Source organism: Mustela erminea, chromosome 6, assembly GCF_009829155.1.
Source record: "Mustela erminea isolate mMusErm1 chromosome 6, mMusErm1.Pri, whole genome shotgun sequence".
NCBI lineage: Eukaryota > Metazoa > Chordata > Mammalia > Carnivora > Mustelidae > Mustela > Mustela erminea.
The window spans coordinates 56,408,097-56,424,034 of record NC_045619.1 but is presented as its reverse complement, the minus strand read 5'-3'; positions in this window follow the sequence as shown (position 1 = coordinate 56,424,034).

The window sequence follows — 15,938 nt, the reverse complement described above, 5'->3', positions numbered from 1 at the left end:
CACACATTCCTAGTGCTGGAGCTGACTCAGATACCCAGGCTGCCTCCATGACAGTTTCTCATTTAAATAAATCATCCAAGAAAAGTACCCATTCACATCCCATTCTCTAATAACCTAGGCCAACAGAGAAGGGTAACGATTCATAGATGTTAATGTACTGTTGTGCCGGGTAATATAATTTTGAATATATTTTTATTTGTCAGGACCCTCTAATATCTCAAGCCCTAGTAGGGACTGACAGTTCTGGGGAAAGTGGCGAGAGACAGATAATCTGGTTACTCTTTACCACCTCCAGACATGGAACCATCTGAGGGTGTAGGCTGTAGGTAGCTTCTTTAGCCTTGTACAGGCACAATTGTACCCTGGCACAATTCTCAAAACATAATCCATGCTCAATAACTGTGATTTGATCCTCAGATTCCTTAAGCATGGGTGGGTAGGCACCCGCCTGTGTCATTGACCTCCTTTGGCTAGATCCTTAGCTAGATTCCGCACCCGGGTATGTCTGGGAGGCAGGACTGGTTGATCAAGGTCTTACCCAGAATGAAAGATGTGCTCCCCCTTTCAACCCCATCCAGTAATGATTCAGTGTCTGGTAATAACAGGAGGGACGAGTGCCAGTGAATTAGTTCTCTTTCCACCTCTTTTCCTCAAGACAGGGAAGGTTGTTGGAAGTAAAAAGAGTTGAATGCTACCACTCTCAACAATTCTTAAGCCCAATAAATGGTGTGGCAGGTTTTTGTGTTCCAAACTGAGCAGCTGGAAGACAGTAGATGCGTTCAGAAAGACAATTGGTCTCAAGAAAGTTTCCTCAGAAACTTAGCTTAAAATTGGCTTGGATAAGAATCCAGCCTCATTGATTAAGCTCTGGCTGAAAGATGATAGGGTAATGATAAATTGCCAAGGAGCCCATGTGGGGCTAAGTGTCTAATTGGTGCCACAGGGTTTGGGGTAAGAACCTGTCTTCATTCACAGCTTTATTAATGATCTGGAAGTAGCTTGGAATGATATGTTCATGCTCAGCTGGGAGCTTGTACAAGCAAGAGAACAGTAGAATAATGATACAAATAGACTAAACAAAGTAGAAAATAGCCCCATGACATTCAGCTTAGAAAAATAAGCTTTGAGATTTTTTTTTTTTTTAAATCAGGGGATAAAGGAAAGCAGGGTTGGTTGAAAGGAAAATACTTAACAGATATAACAAAACTAGAAATACTCAGGTAGAATAAGAAATGTGCAGCTCTTTGAAGTGTCAACCAGCCAGAGGTCAAAGGAATCCACAAAGTGTGGGTGGGAATAGATCAAAGTCAGCCCACTCCCCAAAACACCAATGCTGGCCCTACCAGTCTCACATACTTCCCCTGGGAGTCCTGAATCCTCCCCCCCCCCACAGGAAAGAAAATCTGGAAGGATATTGATACTTCAATGTGCTAGCTCTGTAGCTGGCATTTGGGTTCCTGACACCCCCAACTTAAGGGAAGGGTCCTTGGAAAAAAGGTTAAGAATTAAGAGGTCAACCCCTGGTTGTAGTCAAGGAGGACACTCTGGATGGAGCCAAAGTGTCTCAGACCTAGTGAGGAAACAGAACTAGATGGGCAGCCAGGCATGGTTGAAGGAAGTTTCATTCTGAAGTAAAACAGTTCTCCATAGAGAGAACCAAAGGGCACACCGGTGTCAGAGGGAAAACACAAGAGGACTTTAAATGAAATTCAGTGGTCATAGTTGGATAAAATCATAAAACTAACACAGAATGCTGTCAACTGAATATTCATGTCCCTTGCAAATTCGTTTGTTGAAACCTCATGCCCACTGTGAGGGTTTTAAGAGATGGAGCTTTTGGGGAGGTGATTAGATCACAAGGGTGGAGCCCTCATGAAAGGGATTAGCACCCTTATAAAAGAGACCCCAGAGAGCTCCCTCATCTCTTCTGCTTTGTGAGGTTATAGTAAGAAGACAACTATTTATGAACCAGAAAGTGGTTTTCCACCAAACATGGAGTCAGCCTCTAGCCTCCAGAACTGTGAGAAACAAATTTCTGTTTAGAGGTCACTCAGTCTGTGGTATTCTGTTAGAGCAACTGAAACAGACTAAGATACAGAGTAAAAATCATCATGGGTGGGGTACCCAATGATACCCAGAAGAAATGGACTTATCAGTGTCCTCATTGATTCTCATGACCTTACATGTCTATGTTTCTATGCATGGACTCAGGCCAAAGAACAAGTGGTCTTAAAATTTGTCACAAAGAAATACCGTGTTGGGATGCCTGGGTGGCTCAGTTGGTTGGACGACTGCCTTCGGCTCAGGTCATGATTCCGGAGTTCCGGGATCAAGCCCCGCATCAGACTCCCAGCTCCACGGGGAATCTGCTTCTCCCTCTGACCTTCTCCTTGCTCATGCTCTCTCTCACTGTCTCTCTCTCAAATAAATAAATAAAATCTTAAAAAAAAAAAAAAAGAAAGAAAGAAATACTGTGTCATAGGAATAACTAAAGCTCAACTGGTGTGCAACAGTTAAGTGACAAGAATACTGGAATGAGAATCAAAAGAAAAGGGTCTTTGAAGCCGATGCCTCTGCCGCTAATATATACGTGACATTGGACTGGACCCCTACACCTATAGCAAACAACCCCCCAAATTTAATAAAATCCAGGTTTGTTTCTTGCTTGCATAAAATCCAAAATGGCGCTCCTTACTGCAGGTCACCCTCTTTTAGGAAGTGATATAGAACTCCAGCTCCTTTCTATTCCTGGCTCTGCCACTGTTAGCACCCAGCTTTCAGGACTACTCTGCCCATTTGACTCAAGCCAGCAGACAAGGAAAGAGCTTTCAGGATCCTGGATGGGACGTGGTCAGGGTCCATTCTTGGAATGGAGCACGTGATTTCCCTTTGGATTCGATTGATTAGAACCAGGTCTCAAGGCCACACCTGACTAGAACACAGGCTGAGAAACAAAGTCAAGTTTTGTGTGCAGGGAGATGAGGGATCAGTTTACTGAAGCACCAACCACTCTTGGCCCCAGCCCTCTTTAGCAAAAAGTTTTCAACCCCCACAATAGGAAAATCAGAGTGAGAACATTTAACTCTCCAGAAAGAGCTTAAGGCCATTAGCAAAGAGAGTGGAGTCAGGAAGAAAAAGAAGAAATTGATGGGCATTTAGATGGGCTCACTGCACACAGAACTTGGAAACCAGGGGTGGAAATGGCAAGGGGAATATATGAGGTTGACTTGTATCCTCCCAAAATTCATGTCCACCTAGAACCTCAGAATATCACCTTGTTTGGAAATAGGGTCTTTGCAGATATCATCAGTTAAGATAAGTCATACTAAATAGCAGTAGGTCCTAATTCAGTGACTTCTATCCTTACAAGAAAACAAAAACTCAAACGCACAGAGAGAGGGCCTTGTGGAGATAAGATGCAGAATTTGGAGTGATGTGTCTACAAGTCTAGCAATGCCAAGGATTGCTGGCATCCCCCAGAAACTAGGGAGAGACAAGACAGTGTTCTCCCTGGAGCCTTCAGAGAGAGCATGAGTCTGGCCAGATCTTGATTTTAGACTTCTAGCCTCCAAAACTGCTCGAGGGTAAATTTCTGTTGTTTTGAGGCTCTCAATTTTTGGTTCCTTGTTATGACAACCCTAGGAAACTAATACAGGGAGTGATACTTCTGTCCATATTAAATACTGTTTAGACAAAAGACAGCAAAGAACCTTCCATCTTGGCATGTCAGCAGGTCATGGGAAGAGGACCCAAACTGGAAACTGGGGCTTGTGGCTGAGAACACTGAATGGGAGACCAGGAGAATCACGAGGGATGAGGGAAACTCTTATGCTAAGACACTGATCATTGGAGGCAGAGTAGGAGTCATAGTATTTTATTAAACCATAAATCAATAAACCTCCAATCATAAAGATATGGTCTGATACCAATTTTTTTTAAATTTGGAAATTATTTGAATGAAAAATTCTTCAGAGATAGCAAAAACAATTTATATCATTTTCATTAAATATATATTTAATCCCCTTTGTCAGACAATAGTTATATTAACATTTAGTGGGCCAAGAAAATCCAGGGAGGCTCCAGCTGTCAGAGACCAACCTTTCTGTAGTCCAACACACTAGTCCAGCCTGTCAAGTACATACTCGGGGTCAGTACACTGATAGCAGCTAGAATATAATGGTTAAAGCCATCGATGGGAAAGGATAACCATCTTTTCTTAATTTTAATACTCTCCTAAATTTTTTTTTTTTCTCTCCGAAAATTTGCCCATTAGTTAAACCTTGGGTAGAGTTTTGTCTCCTAGACATTCCCCAGTAAAACATACACTTCCAAAAGGGAGCACTATCAAGCGTTGAAACCTTAGTAGGGATTGGCTTATCAGATCATTCCCCATCTTGAGAGCAAGTGATGAAGGCGTGAAATGAGGGTGGGGGGTAGGATGAGAATGGGGTAGGCAGAGGGGTGAGTGGGCAGGTGGGCTGCCAAGAAAGGCTCTGTGGCAGAGGCTCCAAGTATCTGGACCCCAAATGAAAACACCAAACATCAGAGCAAGGCAACACGGGATGAGAGGAGAAGCCAGAGGGGGCGGTTTGAGGATGTCCAAGCAAATTCTGCCGACTTCACTGTTCTGCCATCTGGAGTTCTGAAACTTCAGGTGCGTGCAATTCAGAGAATCACGGCAAAGCTAGTTTTAGTGCTGGGACCATAATGTCTGCCTTGCTTTGGTTTACTTACTAAGCTATTTGTCTCAGAACAACAGGAGGCAGCGAACACCACAAGTTATTTATATAATTTTTTTTTTATTGCTTTCCCCCTTCTACCTACAGTATGTTATTCTCTCATCTTTGTTGTAAGAAAGAAAAGAGGAAAATAAACCTCTCTTTCCCCACAACAAGTGCACCCCCAATCCTGCCTTCTACCAGCCCAGAGTTGGGCGATCGGTTTGCGGATGAACTTGAACTGTCCGGCGGTTGGTATTCTGAACAGGCCTCTTGCTTGGGATCCCAGTTTCAGAAGCCACACTGGCTGGCCTCCAGCAACTGATGCCCAGAGATGCAGCTCAGTTCTCAAGGTACAAAGATTGCTAGAACGGAGAGGTGCACAGCAGCCCAGCATAGACCCTCGTCACAAGTGGTCAGCGATACACTATCAACAGTGTTTCTCCCCCATGGCCCTGATCACAAGATCAATGAGGATGTTTATTTATAACATAATTCTGGAGTTTCACCCTTGACCTGTACATTAGAATCTCAAAGGGAGAGACCTGTGAATCTGTTCCACCAACCATCCCAAGGGAGTCTTACCATCAAGGAATGCGACTGCGGGCAACAGGAAGCCAGGGAGGATATAAGGAAGCTGTATGAGCTGATCAGTGACGTGATTTCCAGGCATCAGTCTGGAAGGTGGGAGGAGGTGGGTTGGAAGGCGAAGGTGATGAGACCACAGGTGGGGGACCGTTTAAGGGGGCTGTTTCAATAATGCAGAAGAAGAAAAGATTAGAGTCTGAACCACAGCCAGGAAAAACAGTGGGAAACAGGGGAGCATAAAGGTGTTAGAATCGACAGGTCCTAGTAAATGAGCAGGCAGCTCTCAGAGGTCCACAAGCTCACGCTGAGTGCCCCTCAAGGAAAAGTCTTGATCTACTGGGTTCATTAAAATAAGAACCTGTAGGAAGCAAGAGACTTCACGGTACTCTGCCGCAAGTCTAAATGTGCTGAAACATGTTCTTTAACTTTCTGACCTATTTCCTGTTAGCTGGTTGGAACAAGTTCCCCACCATAGTAACCCCAGTCTAACCACGTTTCTGCTCTCCCAGACCAGCTGGAGGGTAAGTGCTGTCATTCTACCTTGCAGACCAATGTTCCCGCTCTTCCATGGGCCTTCCCTCATCTTCAAGGTCAAGTCTCTGGGGGGACCATGGTCAAGAGGTCATGAGGTGCCTGGGGCTTCGTGGAGGGAAGGGTGTACAGGTGCTGTTCCTCCCCTGCTCCCAGCCTCCAGTCAGGGGGTACATGTCTCCTGACTCTGCCCCCATGGGACAGCCTCTCTTCCTGGGCTCTGGGCCTTGTCAACTCCCGCACTGTCCAACCTTCTCCCAAGAGATTCTTCTCACCCGTGCCCATGCCTCCTCATTCCCGGTTGCTTCTTTTATTGACTCTGTGACTGAATGCTTTAATTAAATCACCATAAAACCCTTTGTGGGATTGTTTTCCTTAAATTTCCCACTTACCATCCACCATCTGTGTTGTTAACCCGCTCAGCTCTCCATCTGCCTCCCATGGTGGTGGGACAGAGGGAACCTGGGCAGCCTGTGGCTTTGCTCCGCTGGGAGCCTGCCCCGCAGGGTGAGCTCGGGCTCAGGACTGGCATCCGCCCAGAGGGGAGAAGGAAACTGCAAGAGGACTTAAGTCTCAGATCACAGAGGTGGTGGCACGTAGAGGGTGGGAGATGCTTGTCCACTGCCTCTTGTTTGTCAGCAGCTTTTCTCATTTTTTCCTGTTTTTGCTTCCTTTCTACTTAAAACTGACCTGAGCAGCTGTGTGGAGAATGGATCGGGGGAATGGTTCAACATTGAGGTGGCATGCTCCGAAAAGAACAAGGCCGGGTGGCAGGGAACGGGGACACACTGTAGGAAGGCAGGGCAGAGAAGGGAGACACGGAGAGGCGATCTTCCAACTCACTGTGGCAGATTTGGGCAAGGCAGCTGGCCGTGAGTGCCACGGCAGCAAACCTGCCCCAGGACGTGCGCTGGGACAGCTTTGCACCTGTTGTTGCCTCCCCTCGCCGTGGTGGGTGGCTTTCCTATACTCCTCCAGACTCGGAGAACCGTCCCAGCCGTGTGCCAGGTTCCACTCAGCACACTCAGGCATCAGCTTGCAATGGATACGATTTGGCAGTGACCCTGTCCTATAAAGGAAAAAAAAAAAAAATCATTTACAAAAATGAGAGATAAGGGCTTTTTCTTTCTGTCGTCTTCCCTCTCATTTTTCTTCCGTGTCTCAGATAAAGGAGGCAGCGTTGTTTTTAATTATGTTTTCAGTGTGACAATACCGACTCTTCCCTTTGTGCAAGGCTCAGAGCTCCCTTTGGGGCCGCTGAGCTTTTTTTAATGGGTCTGTTTTCTGGGGGAAAAAACCAGCAGCTTCACCGTTGCTAGGAATGAGGCATCCAAGCCTCATTTGGGAGGTTGGCGGCCAAGCCTCGGGGAAAGCTAGTGGTTAGTGCTCCGTGTGGTTTCTGAAAGAAGATTCTCAATTGCATGTGGACATACTGGTTTTCTAAAACTTGAACCTGAGCTCATCATCCAGATGAGTATCAATGAGCTGAGGCTCTATCCTGGAGTGGCTCGTTGGTCTGGTTGTCTTGCGGGGGCGGCTAATACTAATCAGTACATTCTATTTTTACAACCTTATCTGTAAAGCATCTCCACACCGATGGTCTCTGGTGAACCTCCTTGGAAATGTGAGATGGGAAGGCAGGCACAGTCATCCCCATTTTACACATTAAAAACAAAAACAAAAACAAAACCTGAGACTCAAAAAGACAGTAATCTTGTGCACACAGGGGTGCACACGCGCACACAGACCCCCCACAGTTTGGAGTAATCAGAATCAGAATCACAGCCTTCCAAATCCCACCTGCCTCAGCTCCTACTTTTTCTGAGGACTAAATACCAGCCCCTTTAGCTTGAAATCTATGATTTTCTCCTCCTTTTCTGCTTCCCCCTCCTGCCAGCCAGTCCCAGCCAGGTCCTGCTTGATGCTTCCCTTACAGGACCTTGCTCCCTCACCTACTCCTCATGTCCGGTGCCCCCCAGCATAGACCCTCAGGACCTCAGCATGTGGGAGAATGACCCAAGTGCTTCATCTACATCCGGGATCCCCGGTTTTGATTCCATGAACAGCACACCTGCAAGGACTCATTCTCCTAGAATACCATTTGTTTACCTTCTATGGCTCGCTCTCCCCTAAAGAATGAAATCCTGCTGTTCGAGGCCATCACTGTCTGGTCCCCGCTGGCTTCCCAGCCTGAGCCCCAGTTACTCCCTCATACCAGCCTCCTGCTTCTCCTAACCTGCCTGCCCTTCTTGATTTTCTTCCAACGTGTGTTCCTCCCTGCCTGTGAAGAGGTAACCATCATGGTTAAAAGTACAAAAGCATGGGTTTGCATACCTGCTTTGCCTCTTAATTTTTGGGCGGGTTGGTTTGCTAAACCTCAGTTACTACACCTGCCCTGGTACTTCCTCCTAGTGTCATAAAGATACGGGCTTATCACAGTGCTGATCCACGGGAAGTGGTTGGTAAATATTCATGATTTTTATTATCTCTGTGACTTTCCTTTCTTGAAACCCATTTTTTTCTTTTTACTTTGTATCCTGCAAGTTTTTTTTTTATTAGTATGTTCTGTTAGTCACTTTTTAAGCCACTCTTTAAGTTCCCTGGAGTCCGGTGATGACAATACCAGTAACGATGATGGTTGCCGACACTCTCCTGGCCTTTCTTGCATACCGAGCGCGGTTCTGTCTCCTCTACAGATCCTAACGTGTTTGTTCTTCTCGTCATCCTCAACAATATTATTATATCCATTCTAATGAGAGCAGGTGGAGTGCAAAGACATTAAATACCTTTTTCCAAGTTTATCCAGCTAGGAAGTGAACTCCAGAAACTTCCTCTCCAGACCCTCACTGAGCGCCTCACTCATATCCTTGCCTCCCAGGCTCCTGCTGGGCGAGGACCAGGCCCCAGTGCCTCACCTTTCACCTGGTAGATGCTTAGCAATGAATGTTTCTGCTGGCATTGAGGATGGGACTGCAAGCCCCTCTCTCCTCTCCTTGATGTAGGCAGGGCCTAGATTAGCTTCCAACCCCGTGTGTAACAAATTACCACAAATCTGGTGAGGTAAAACAATACAGAGTGACTATCTTACAGTTCTGTAGATTTGAAGTCCAATAGGTCTCCATGTTACCAGGGCTCTTTTCCTTTCTGGGCACTCAGGGAGAATCCATTTCCTGGCCTCTTCCAGCTTCTGGAGGCTGCTCACCCTCCTTGGCCCATGACTCCCTCCCCCATCTTTAAGGCAGCAACAGCAGCTGGTGTCCTTCCCACACCACCTCACTCTGGTGGTGTGTTCTGCTCCCTCTTTGACTTTTAACAGCCCTTATCATTACACTGGGCCCACCTCGATAATCCAGGGTAATCTCCCTATTTTAAAATCAACATTTAACAACCCAATTTATTTGCAACCTAATTTATTTGGTTTTACCATATCACACAACATATTCAAAGCTTCCAAGATTAGGAATCTAGATCTCTGGGGGATCCCCTTGTCTGCCTACCGAAGTCTTATTATATGAATTAAAAGTAAAAGCAATACCTCATCATAAAATAAATATAAAGAAATCTAACAAGAGGCTAGTCATTCCCATAATTACTACCTTGGTGACTTTGAAAGACATGAAATATAATTTTTTTTTTTTTTTTCAAAATCACGTCCCTGGATGCCTCTGTTTTACAACGCCCCCTCTGGCTGCTGGACAGTCCAGCCCTGACTGAGGTCCTCTTGAGGGGACAGCTAAGGGGAGGCGGGACGCCTGCATGCCATCTCTCCCCACACCCACAGCTGCCCCACCTGTTCCCCTGGCCCTAGATGGGAAGAGGGACCTGGAGAAGATATGAAAAGTAGAAATCAGGAGAAGTTAGTGCAAGGGCCATCCAGAAAGGAATGCGCAGATTTACGCCTGGAAATGTGCTGAGTGGACATTCCAAATCCTTGCCCCCTGTGGTGGCCAGCCATGGTGACCATGCAGCCAAGGCTTATGGAAACCCTCAAAGCCAGGGAACAAAGCTCTAACAGGCCAGTAACAGCAGAGAGAGAGTGATTAGTGGGATGAACACATGGAGAAGATAAAGCCATGGTCCTATTCACATTAAATGCTTTTCAGTTTTTATCGTAATTAAATGTTTTTTAAATGTTAATAGAATAAATTGAACTTGACTTCCCCATTTTCTCCAGATCCTGCAATTATGCTCAAGCCCTGTCTTGAAAGGATGCCAGAGGGTGATGGATTAACTCTAAAATAAATCAAATTTCCGTTGTTACAGAGTTAGGGAAATACAATAAGCATTCTCTCCTGCCTCTGGTGATGGAGGAGTTGCCTCGCCTGTTCCCTGGCCATTCGGGCTAGGAACAGCCTGAAAAATAAGCTTGCTAATGTTGTATCATAAAGCAAACTCCACCAGGGCAATAAACCTCTGTTGCCACAGCAGAGTGGGTGAATGGGCCTGGGCAACATTTCTGCTGAACTGCCTCTCGCCAAGGCTCCCTCCCAGTAAATAGCTAGCTAGCGAGCTCTCAGAAATGAGCTGGGTGTGATGCCAGCCAGACTTCCAGCTTGCCAGGATGGGTGGTGCGGAAGGCCAGGCACCTGCTCCCTCTGCTGTCACTGGCGTGGGGCTTCATGCAGGGTTTTGCTGACTGGGGGAAATCTTTGGGTAGGACCCAGGAGATGCAGCACTCGGTCTGTGCCCAGCTCTGAGTCAGCAGCAGAAACTCCCACCTGTGCCTGGAAACACTGAAGCCGGGTCCTGGGCTGGAAGCGAGGCCAGATGGAGCCCTGGGCTCTTTCCTGGGGTTGGCGAATGTGGGATCATCTCAGTTCATTAGCGGTAGGACTCTTCCGCACCCCCTTCCAGGATTTGGTGCATGCAAATAGAAATGAATACAGGTTTCCTATGCTTAAAATCCCCCAATTTACCCTATCCCTCTGTCTTCCTTTTACCCTCTCCACCTTAAAACTTTTCACTTCTCTTTTTCTTTTACATTTATATATAGTTTACTAATAGAACATTCATGGGTGTTTGCATAGAACAGGAATCAAAGCCTTAAGCTATAGGGACAGGGTGCTAATGGCAGAGTTTCAAGCAATGGGCAGAAAGATGATGTTTCTGACCATTAAGGGCTTTGGGGCATTTCTAAAACCAGGCTGAGTATCCAGTTTCCTATTCCCACTCTACATGAGGGCCTTTCATTAGCTACGTGTTGTCTTGACTCATCTGTTGCATTGTGTGTTGGGATTAACCCAGCATTCCGTCTCTGGAGAGCTTTCCTTATATAGACTGTAACCTGGTCCTCCAGAGCTTTCAAAATCACATATGCACATTGAGGGCATCACAGAAGTCTAGGTAGACTTCACACAGTAAATCTCTCTCTCTTCCGACTTCTGAAATTTCTCATCTACATTTCTTGTAACCTTCCTTGATTGAGTGTTTCAGGACATTTTACTTAACTTAGATTCTCTCTTCATTCCAGCTTCTTAGCATGACGTCCAGAATTGGAGGCAAAATTCTTATGATGTTTGACCAGGACATTGCAGAATGGAAGATCTTGTCCTCAATTTCAGACTCTCTGATTCTTTTTTTTTTTTTTTAAGATGTATTTATTCATTTGAGAGAGAGAGAGAGAGCACAAGCAGGATGGGCAAAGGGAGAGGGAGAGAGAACCTCAAGCAGATTCCATGCTGAGCGCAAAGCCCAATGGGGCACTTGATTTCATTACCCACCCCTGAGATCATGACCTGAGCCAAAACCAAGAGTTACCTGCTTAGCTAAGGTACCACACAGGCAGCCGCCCTCTACTTTAATATTATAGCCCAGGATCCAAACAGCATTACAGGCGACGTCACACCACAACTGCAGATTCTTTTTTTTTTTTTTAAAGATATTCTTTATTTATTTGACGGAGAGAGAGAGAGAGAGAGGTCACAAGTAGGCAGAGAGACAGGCAGAGAGAGAGGAGGAAGCAGGCTCCCTGCCAAGCAGAGAGACCAACATGGGGCTCAGAACTCTGGGATCATGACCTGAGCCGAAGGCAGAGGCTTTAACCCACTGAGCCACCCAGGCGCCCCCACAACTGCAGATTCTATTGGCACAAACTGCCAAACCTTTTCCCATGAGCCACTGCTAAGCCATGTCCTCTCTTATGCTCTTAGGTGCTTTTGGTAAATATCATCTTGCCTGATTCCACTGTAGAATCCAGCCTGATTCCACTGTAGAATCCAGATACATAGTATCTATGTATCTATCAGCTGAGGTAGAGATTTTCTCAGCTTCCTGTCCTCTGAAGATCTATATTTCCATCTAAGTCACAGCTAATAAAGTCAAATGCAACACAGGGAAGGGGGATTCTCAATCAGACACCTGCACATGTTTCTTTTCTGCATTCATTAAACAGTGCCTTTGGTGCCCAGATGTTCAGCTAGGTACCAATGTGCCCATGTATACGTATATACAATCATGTGGTTCTCTCCTGTCCACAACCAGACCATGACAGTCTGGTCAAGAAAGTCCGCATGGTCTTTCTTGACCAGCCCAACAGGACCCTGTCAAAGAAAGATGTTATTAACCTGCTCCGGTTTGTCCTAAGCAGACCAGAGCTGGATCCAAGTGACCCTAGCATCTTTTCCTAGATGCTTTGGAACAAGTGCCTCAATAACCTGGTAGAATTTTGGCTGTGTTTTAACATTGAGCTCCTAGGTCTATAGTTCATAGAAACTGTCTTTTGGGAGCTTGGGAAATCAGAGTCCTGTCCTAATGGACATAATTAAAAAGCCTGGTATGTGTTACAGCTCTGAAAACTGCAGCCTGCCCTGTGGTTAATCAGCCACCGTGGCAGACATATGGCAAACAGAGCATCATTTGTCTTGACTTCTCTTCACTTTTAGGCCTGCTGCGTTTTCTGACCTAGTCGTATGCTAGCCTTCAGCCTCTTACATGGACCCCAACAGACAGCAGGGAGGCATGCAGTAAGGAACTAAGGAGCATGTGATGCTATGTCTCCGAGTCGTCCTGGTGAGTCCTGGGGCTGACCACTGGATTTTGGTTTCCCTGGTGCAATGGATGAGTATAGGGCCACGTGAAATCCCAGAAGAAGCCCAGAGTCTAGCAGTTGCCATTCCTTATCAGATGCTGTGCCCTCTTTCCTGTCTTGAGCCAAGGCTAACTCAGTCCATCCCCTGAGGCCTTGAGTCAAGGTCTTCAGCGAGACCCTTGCTTATCCAGGTCACGTGCTGGGAATGTGAGTCCTTAAAGAAGAACTGAGATGGGGCAAAGCCCATGAAATTAAGGGGAAAAGGATGAAGGGAACCACACACCCCAAAGAAAAACAGCATTTGAAATTTACATCAGGACTTGGAGATAGTTCGCAAAGACGCCTGTTCCACCTGCCTCCTAAGGAAAGGAGACACTAAAAAGTGAGCGTTATTAGTGGATCAGTGGGGAGTGGCCAAAAGAGAGGGAGAATGGGGGAGGATCGCTGTTAGAAATTTCAAGCCATGGGACAATTATCTTATTGTTTTTGGGAAACCGCTTGGAGAGAAAGGGGCAGAAGACAGAAGAGCTTGCCAGCTACTTCTGAGAAAAACAAAAAAGAAAATCAAAAATCAAAATAGGGCCGCCTGGCGGTAGGAAAATTTGTCACTCTTCTTCCCCTCCCCAACTTCCTTCACAGGACCACCTGCAGAATATCTACCCTTTCCTGGTCAGAGGAGTCCTTTGGGGCCTGCGTTATAAACAGAGTTGTGAGGGGCGTTTCTGGACTTCGGCTACACATTAGCCATTGCATTATAATAAGCTGGGCAATGCTGCCCTGTTGAGACCTTTTGTCCTTTGAAAGCAGTCCCTAACACTCCTACTTTAAACCGTGCTTCATTTGTCAGGAATTAGAGGTGGGCAGGGAGGAGTGCCTCACTCAGCACGCTGGGACGGCCGGCGAAGACTGTGGTGCAGGGCAGACCTCGGGAACTCTGGACGGTAATTACTCGGGAGCCTGACAAATTGACAAATGAAGCAATTTCCATTTCCAACAGAAAATCCAGATGAGATCAGAGGCATTTCCAGGCAACAGGACAAGGCAGCAAGCAGCACAGTTAGAGCCATTTCAGGTCTCACCCAGAGGTTGCCCCTAACTATTGCAGGCTGGGGGGAAAGTATGAGTGAAGGCTCAAGGCCCACAGCCTGCACCATCTCTTTTCCTACCACAGGCCCCAACCTTCACCGTGCAGGGCCCCATGTACCTGCCTGTGGGCACCCCAGGCCCCAGAATGGAATTTCATCCATAGCCCTAAACAGTCATGCCTCAGGCCCAGATGCACACCCAGCAGCATGGTTCACCCTTGGTAGGACAGGCCCCCTCTCCCCTGCTGGGAGGCTCACAAGAGCTCTTGATTGGGTCTGAGACCTTTTGGACAGGGAATTCTGGGCTTCTGGTCTACGACATGACAGAGCACGATGGTCTAGAGCATGGCAGTGGATGTAGGCTCTGAATGGGTACATCTTTTGGCCCAGCTGACTCATGGCTCCATAGGGAAAGACAGAACTTGTAGAGAGGACCTTCAGAATCCCAGGGCCCAGGACAGGGGCCCCTTGCCCAGGTCTCAATGTAGCACCGCCCATGCACACAAAAAAGGGAATTCTTTGTGCCCAATGACTCAATCTATTCTCCCAGAGTGGGCAAAACCTCCAGCACATATTCCACCTTCTTCCTGGTAGACCTCATTCTCTGCGGGAGGTCCGTGTGAGACCCACTTCCTCGTCATCCTCTCCCTGCCCATTCGTACACCTCTACTTCTTCTGAGACAATCAAGTTTTCTCACTCTAAATGGGTTTTCCTCCTCTAATTCTTTTGACAATATCTTCTGGAAGCTTCCATACCCCTCCTGTGTCCCTGATCCAGACTACGGTCATGCCTCACCTGGTTTCCTCTGGAAATTGCCCACCTGCCCCCGCACCCCCACTCCCCCAACACACCACCACCCCCACCCACCCCACCACCACCCACCCCCAACCCTGCCGCCCTTGGTTGTGTCCTGAGGCAGACCTCTTCCTGACTGAAAGTGCTTTTTGCATCTCAAAGGGAGCTATGTGCCTCAAGGTTCTATCACCTCTGGCTGGCATCCTGGCCTCATATGCCCTCCCTTGACCTCCTCTCCTTACTTTTACTCCATCATAAGAGCAGAGGCTGCCAGGCAGGGTGTCTGATAAACAAAAGCAGAGCTCACACTTCCAGATAACTGCTGTCTTCAAACTAGCGACCCACACTTAATTTCAGTAATATTCCCATTGCCCCAAATGTAACTGCATCTTTCCTTTTTTAAGTTGCCTTCAAGAATTGCAGGGCCTCCTTTGAATATCCTAGCCCTGGCCAGTCTTTGTCCACTGTTCACGGATTTAGTGTTTTGAAGAAGGCCTTGATTTCCTTTGGAGTTAAGCTGCTAAATGAGATAGGCTCTGAGTGATCCAATCAAGAATTCAAAAAATGAGATGTGAGCTCTAGGAATTTATCCTACAAAAATAATCCTGGATGTGTGAAAAGTTGAAGTGAAGTGGATTTCCGGAATAGTATATTGTCAATTCATGTAAAGGAACAGTTGTCGCCCTCAAATTGTGAAAGATCCCATGAGGCCATGGAGGTCGTGGAGGGAAGTTGTGGGGAGGATGGAGGGTGTGGTTGTAAAAGGAAACGTACAGAAGGGCTCACCATCTGACCGTGGTGGCGGATGTGAGCCCACTCCTGACAACATCGTATTGAACTAAATAGACACAAATGCGTACAAGTAAAACTATGACGATCTGAACAAAATCGATGGATTGCGTTAACGTCCGTGTTCCGGCTGTGGTGTAGCTCTGAAAGGTGTTACCATTGAGGGAAGCTGGATCCAGACAATAAGGTCCCCCACATTACACATTATAAAACTATGTATATGTCTATAGTTAGCTCGATAAAAATTTCGCTTAAAATACACATTTGGGGGCACCTGTGTGGCTCAGTGGGTTAAAGCCTCTGCCTTCAGCTCAGGTCATGATCCCAGGGTCCTGGGCTCGACCCTATATTGGGCTCTTTGCTCAGCGGGAAGCCTGCTTCCTCCTCTTGCTCTGCCTGCCTCT